The sequence below is a fragment of the Chaetura pelagica genome, unplaced genomic scaffold (genome assembly GCF_000747805.2).
Source record: "Chaetura pelagica isolate M959 unplaced genomic scaffold, ChaPel_1.0 scaffold135, whole genome shotgun sequence".
Classification (NCBI taxonomy): domain Eukaryota; kingdom Metazoa; phylum Chordata; class Aves; order Apodiformes; family Apodidae; genus Chaetura; species Chaetura pelagica.
Window position 1 is genome coordinate 5,085,821 of NW_009953649.1, and position 7,388 is coordinate 5,093,208.

Sequence of the window (7,388 nt, forward strand, 5' to 3'; positions counted from 1 at the left end):
AGGCAGCCCTCCCCTCCGTTCCGCCGGGCAGCGGGGCGGGCGTTTCAGGCAGGTTCGGGTCCTGCAGCGGGGTCTGTCCCAGGCAGGCAGACAGAGCAGAGCCCTGCAGATCTTACTCTCTTTTTATAGATCAGAGATCATTATTCGAGAAAGTACCACTGCCTGAATTAGCCAATCAGCACTGGCCAGGTACATACTCTGTCAGAGTCAGTTTTTAACCTATTGTCTATTTTTCTGCCAGTTATCATAACCCTTACGCTGTTTTCTTGCCGTGCACTTACCTGGTAGAGCAAGAGGCCTGTTCATTCTGTCCTTGGCTGAATCAGTGAAAAGGTGCCACTCTTGCTTTGCTGGCTTGAAAGGCATTTTGTTTTGTCTTACGTGGGGGGAAGAAGATGGACCGTTCCCCACACATGGAAATAGATGACATAAATTAAACATCAATTTGTTTTTTAAGTCAGAATTCTTACTTTGGAACAAAAATCTACTAACTTCAGCGCAGACAACCAGTGTTAAATAAATATCTGAACTACGTTAGTCTAAGTTGCAAGTTACAGTAGAAAGGCAGTGCCTAAAACATCCTCTTGTTTCTGCTGTTCCATACTTGCTGTATCTGCTATATATAACTACATTTACCTACAAGACATACCATTAAATATCACATCTGGATGTGCCCTGTCATGGCTGTAATTATATTTATCTAAGGATATTTTTTATTTGCCCCTGCCACCCCATTATACAACACAAAATTTATATTTCAAAATCACAATTCAAAACAAACAAAAAAACACAGGAAAAAAACACAACAACAACAACAAAAAATAAACAAAAGATTAATTACGTTAAAAAGAGGCAGTTATAAAACTTAGCAGACTTGCTTTGTAACATCATTTAGGTAACTTGTCTGAGTCTTTGTGTAGTTCTGAATGCAGATACTGTAAATTTAATCAGTATGTTTCAGGTTATTTTTATATGCAAATAATCAGCTTCCAGGACTCTCATGACCAATATGAACACAACTGTTTTAAGTTGAATCTTCATATTTATGCATGTATATTAGGCTCTGTGGATGTCAGGCTAGTCATCAGATTCACTTCTGGTTTCAATAAATTTGCAAATAGCATAATATGAACAAAACTTGTTACTGAACTGTGGACCAAAATGCTGATGATCTAATAAGAAAGACATTCGATGGCAGATTTAAAAGGCTGGTTTCTCAGGCAGAAATCTTTTCAATTCACATAAAGGTAATTTGACTTTATAGTTTGCAGGAAACTGGACTCTGTGATGATAACCCTACAAGCTGCGACTGTGACACCTACAACTGGCAGCTTCTTAGGAGACTAAAACTCACTGCATTACATCAGAGAGTAGTTTTGATAGCTCTGCCATTACCTTCTTTAGACAAGAGGTAAAGCAGGCAAAACATGCCTTTCTGAAGTCTATGTGAGCCGGTCACTTCGGGGAGAGAGATCGCAGTTAAATCCTCTTACTCAACACTATGGTTGACAGGCTGTTGTGGATATGACAAGGAAACATGGAAAGGCTGTAATAAATGTAGCATGAAATGTAACTCTGAAAAATACTGGTAATATAAATAGATTTTTAGCTGCTTGCCACACTAAACGTGCTTACGGGCTATTTTAAAATACAGGCAGTGTGGTAATTAAAATATATCCATTCAGCTTAAGTGTGGTGCTATGAATGGAGAATAGCAGAGAGCCAATTCATCTCTTGGGTGGGCAAACCTCACACATGGAAAAAAACCTGTTGAAATCAGAGCAGTCTAAGATTTTTAGAATCTGATCTTGTAAAAATGAATAAGGGTGTCACATACACTTTTTGCTGAGCAACAAAGCTGACCACATCCAAAAATGACAGACTTGCGTTCATTTGACATGTAAAATGCTTTGGTTTATAATTTATACAATTTTAATATCTGGATTTTGTATCACTCTAAGTAAAAAAGCAAAATACACTTAAAATAATTAGCCTGCAGTCCAAGTATAAAATAAATTAATAAATAAAAAGGTGGTATGTTCAGCCTGGCTGTAAAACTTCACTGATAAGAAATGACACAACTTTGGAAAGGAGGAGAAAAAGGATTTGACACAAAAATGTCCTTATAGCAATATAAACAGTATTCATGCACCTTCTTCTGACAGAAGTTAGAATTTAATATGAGAAACAGCTTCTTAACAGCAGTGTGAATTATATATTTTAGAATAACTTAGTTCTTACCTAAAATTGTTCTTTATTTAAAAGCCATAATTTAAAAAAACCACAATTGGAGACAAAATGACAATACCAAAAGTGTTGTGATGTCATGTGCTTTTAAATAGTTATACCTCTTAATGAATTTTCTGTATTAGAGATTGCTTTTAATTAAAAAGTATTTAGCAAATAATCACAGAATGACTGAGCTGGAAAGGTTCCTCTTAGAGATCACCTTGTCCCAGCCATCTGCTTAAAGCAGGCTAAGCAGGAGCACATTGCTCGGGGCCACAACCAGGTGGTTTTAAAATATCTCCAAGGATGAAGACTCCTCAACCTCTCTGAGCAATGTATGCCATTGTTTGATCCTCATAGTAAGGAAAGTTTTTCTGATGTTTAAATGTAATTTCTCATGGTTTAGTTTGTTTCCATTGGCTCTTTGTCTTTCACGGGACACCACAGGGAAAAGCAGTGCTCCATTTTCTTTATTCCTCCCCATCAAGAATATATACATATTGGTAAGATCCTTCCTGAGTCTTTTCTTCTCCAGGCTGGACAGTTCCAGGCCTCTCAGCCTCTCCTCAGAGCTCAGATGATCCACACCCTTAATTATCATTGTGATCCTTTGCTGTAATCACTCCAGCATGTCCATGTATCTTTTGTGCTGGGGAGCCCAGAATTCAGCTTTAGAGTTTTTAGAAATGTGTAAATATTACATTTTAATGCAAAAAATTTAACTGAAGTGTTATTCTTGAAATTGTATATCCAGATATATCCTATTCTTATACTAAACTTAACTGTCCCTTTTGAAATACAGTATATATTAGAGTCATTTTCCACAGATTATAGAATACATACCTTCTCATTCTGTGACTAGTCATGTCTGCCTAGTGAAAACCATGAGAGACCACTTAAGACTGGGCTATAGCTCAAATGCCCATCTAAACAGTTAGAAGACAAATAGTTCTGTGATCTCATCTCAGGCAGGTTAGTTATGCAACATGTGATAAAGTTTTATAACTGAGCCGAACTGAATGCTTCCAAGAGGTGAACAAGGAAGCTACAGTCAACAGTCCTTCTCCAATATTATGGGAATAATAATGTCTGCTTGTCCTGTTGAAAACTGGGTGCTGGATCTGCAGATAAGCTGCTTTTTTTTTTTTTTTTTTTTTTCCTTGGTCTTAAGTCTGCTAGAAAGCTGGAGTCTTTTAACAGAGTTCAGCGTATTTTATGTTAATGTCTTAATGTCTAGGCTAATTAGTAGGACCAGTGTGTCTGCTGGAATTAAGGGTGAAGAAAATTTATCTCCCAGACATGAGATTATCTATATTATCAGCAGAATTAAGGCTGAAATATGCAATAACACTCAGCCTTTAAGAGAGCAATAATTGGGCAATGAGAGTCTCAGCTTCAACAAGGTCATCCCATTTTCCACCAACACACTACTTCAATATTTTTCCCCTAGTTAGAAAGAAGAATGAACAAAATTTTGACACCTTTGTGTTTCTGATTATCACCACAGCTGAGAGTAACTGCTGTGGAATTGAATAGCTTCAGAGTGCAACTTAGAGTTAAAATAGCTACACTTAAAAAATAAATTCTATTGTATCCTCACAGTCATAGTGAAATCCACACAAAGGTGCTGATAGAAACAATCTTAAAAAATAAAAAAAAGATTAATTTTCAAAAGCATTTTCAGTGCTCAGAAAAACAGAATAAAGTTACAAATTATGTTTGGGTTACATATTTTGACATAAAAATTGTTTAAAGATCAGTAACATCACATTGTTTATCTTAAGCAAAACACAGTCATGGCATCTGTGCTGTCGTTGTTGTGTATAGATGAGACTAACTATATACCTATAAAGATAATAGGAATGTTATCTTAATCTTTAAAACCAAAACTGTAAACATGTAATGCTCGTTAACTAACACTGCTGTCAAAGATTATGCTACTGAACTTTCCCTTGGCAGATGCACTAGAAATAATTATTTCCCTGGTACTCTTCTCTTCCCTGAGCATTAGTATGGTGGCAACTGCAGAGCAGTAACTGCACTAGCCTTAGACTGAGGTGAATGTTCACATGGATCACCTACCTATGCATGGCTATACCAGCAAAAGGCTTCTTTCAGGTGGTCTTCATATTAACTGTTTGGATGCCACTTCACTGGGTTTTTGTTGTTTTTGTCATTATTATTTTGATTTGTAGAAAAAAAGAAGGAAAACTTCCTTGTTTTTTTCCGTAAGAATGAAAGAACATGAATGGGACTCCAAATTGTTAAATTAATTTTGGCCAAATTTTGACAAGACCCTCTTTTGGGTAGAGTCTATATCTGGAAAGTATTGGTTCCTTGCAAAGGTTTTTGGAAAAATTATGATCTTAGGGAAAAAAAAAAAAAATATGCACCCTCTCACACTTTCACTAAGGCCACTGCTATGGTAACAAAAAATAGCTACATTAAAATAAAACCTAATAGTAATTCTCAAATTTTGCCAACATTTCTTTTCCCTTTTAAAAATCATGGTTACATGAGTAAATCTAATTCACGTTAGCCAACATAGTAAAAGTAGATTATATTCCATTTATCTGTAACATATTTTCCCGTCAACAACAGAAACTGTTATGCCATGTGTGGGCTAATAGGATTATGAGGAATATATAAAACTCCACAGGGTGTCCACCAGTAAAAAACAAAACTTCTTAAAGTCACCTACAGAGGTAGTTCTGCTGGTTCTGTGTAGCCTCTGCAAATGTGATGGGTGCATGTAGCACTAGTCAGGCAAACAGGGAAGAGGAAGGAGGATGGCAGAAAAACGTGTAACTGGGGTAAGATTTGTGCTTGTTGAAACAGTACTCTTCTGCAAATCTCCAAAATATGATTCTGCAGCCTCAGGTAAAACCAACATTTACAGAAATCTGATTTCCTGACTTTGCACTAAAAACACTTATTGTGGAATAATTTTATCCTTTGAACTCCATGCTAAATGTTAATACTTCATCTCCATAGAGTGCCTTGTTAAATGACAGTTTTTGGTTTTGGCTGATATGCAGTCTGATTTAAAAGATGAATGCACACATGCATTCACATGCAAGCCAATGCTGAAATATTACAGTTGTGAATTTAATGATGAAAAAAAGAGAATTATTAAGTCAAAAGCCACACAATGCTTCAAAAAACTTCAGTTATGGTTCAGTCAGCTTTGTATTGCTTTCTATTCTGACCCATGGTATTTGAACCTATACCCATCCTTAGCAAAGGTCAAAATGTGGTGTACTTGAAGACAGGTTTCAGAAAGGTGATGAGCACAAATACGTTTGATACTGAACCATTTTTTACTCACAAATGCATGAAGGCCATGCTGAACAAATTCTGAAACTGTTAGAGTCTGCGTATGTTATGGTTCTTACAAATACCACAGTTGAGAGCTCTAGGATTATTCCTTCTGTTTTATTTAATCCACCCTCCTATGCTTCTGGTATTATTGGAATGGTAAACTCATCCAATTTACCTGCTGTTTGGCCTCCTGCTACTCAGACACAAGCCTTCCTAAACAACTTCTGAGAGTCTTCTGGCTAGTGAGATGAGCAGAGAGCTGCTTAAGCTGGAAAGGGACAAAGGCAGAGGAAAATGTCTCGGGTACCTGTCTCAGCAAAGCAAACAGTCATTAACACATTGCTTTGCAATTTATTGCCTGGGCAACTACCAGTAGGTACTTACAATGCACCCAGAGAACCTGGAGATCTCTCATCTCAGTGGAAGGTACTAAGTAGTACAGCCAGATAAACTCTGCTATCCAGCTTTTCATAGCTCTTTCAGAGATTTCAGAACTGTCCTTTATGACTCTCCACTATATTTGTCTAGGAAGGTTTCAGAAGTAGTGTCATTCATAATTAACATCTATGTCTCCTTCTGAGCTGCCTCATAGAGGTGCTAAATGCATGGAAGCTTCATTTTCTGTAGCTGCTCAGCAGAGAGTGTCACACAGATCTCAGGTCTGTAATACAAGGGTCATAGACTGAATTCCTTAGCTGGCTGTAGCTGGAGAGACTGCTGCTGCTGTCAGGAAAGCAGATTATCTCACATCATTGAACAGTTATTTTGGGTGCTGTGTGATATGTTTCCTAGCATGGATGTGTCTTAAAAATAAACATAGTACCTGTGAAGAAGAGGAAATGCAACATGATTATAGAAATAATGATAGGGGACAATAAGACTCAAATGAGAATAAAAAATTCTGAATGCATTGGAATTATGTTAAATGGCAAGTGTTTATCTCTTTAGTGTTTTAAACCATAGGAACTATGTAAGTATTTAGAAGGATGAAAGTAGTTCATAATGAGGTAACAGTTTTTTTTAAAGTAATTAAGTGGACAGAAATGAAGGTGTAAGATAAAACCTGAAACATTGCAGAATTGGAGGCAACTAGGAGTTGTACGATGAGTATGATGAGCACTGTCTTGCTGTCCTCCACTGCCACAAGTGGAGAATATCTTAGTTCGTATTGCTGCTTACCAGAACTGAGCCATCAACAAGATTACACCATGAAACTCACCTTGCAAAGTTGTGGGTGCTAAATCACTCCAGATGATTCAGAGCAGAAGGAGGAAACGATCCTATAGACACTTATATATGTGTGTAACTGTTCTCCCAGGCTTGTCCCATTGATTTCAGCATGCCTATTACATAAGTGAACTGATGTGTACATAAATGTTTGTACGGATCAGTGTTAAATTAAGGTCAAAATTTTCTCATGACTGCTTATAACTCCACACAGCTGATGCAACAGCTAGGAACTGCTGGAGTAAAGGAATATGCCAACTACACTGCTTTTTTGTGACTTCTCTCACTTTATAGAAAGAGCTGTGGGAAGGAGAGACAGACAGGAGCTGTAGAAGATATCCCTAGGCAGGGAAGTTCGACATAGATCTCACAGCTGTTTTCTGGTGGGATAATACAGCTGCTGCAAGGCAGATATAGAAAGAATCTCAGATGCATAACCAGATATTTTAAAAGATATAGTCTGGAAATTGTTTTTACTTTTTTTTTTTTTTTTTTTTTTAATGCTGTGTGATACCTGCTCTGATTCTTTGCAGAAGGGTGTATGAACTCTGTCATGCAAAATGGATACAGAAAAAAAAAAAAAAGAAAGAGTATTTAAAATCCTATAGGAT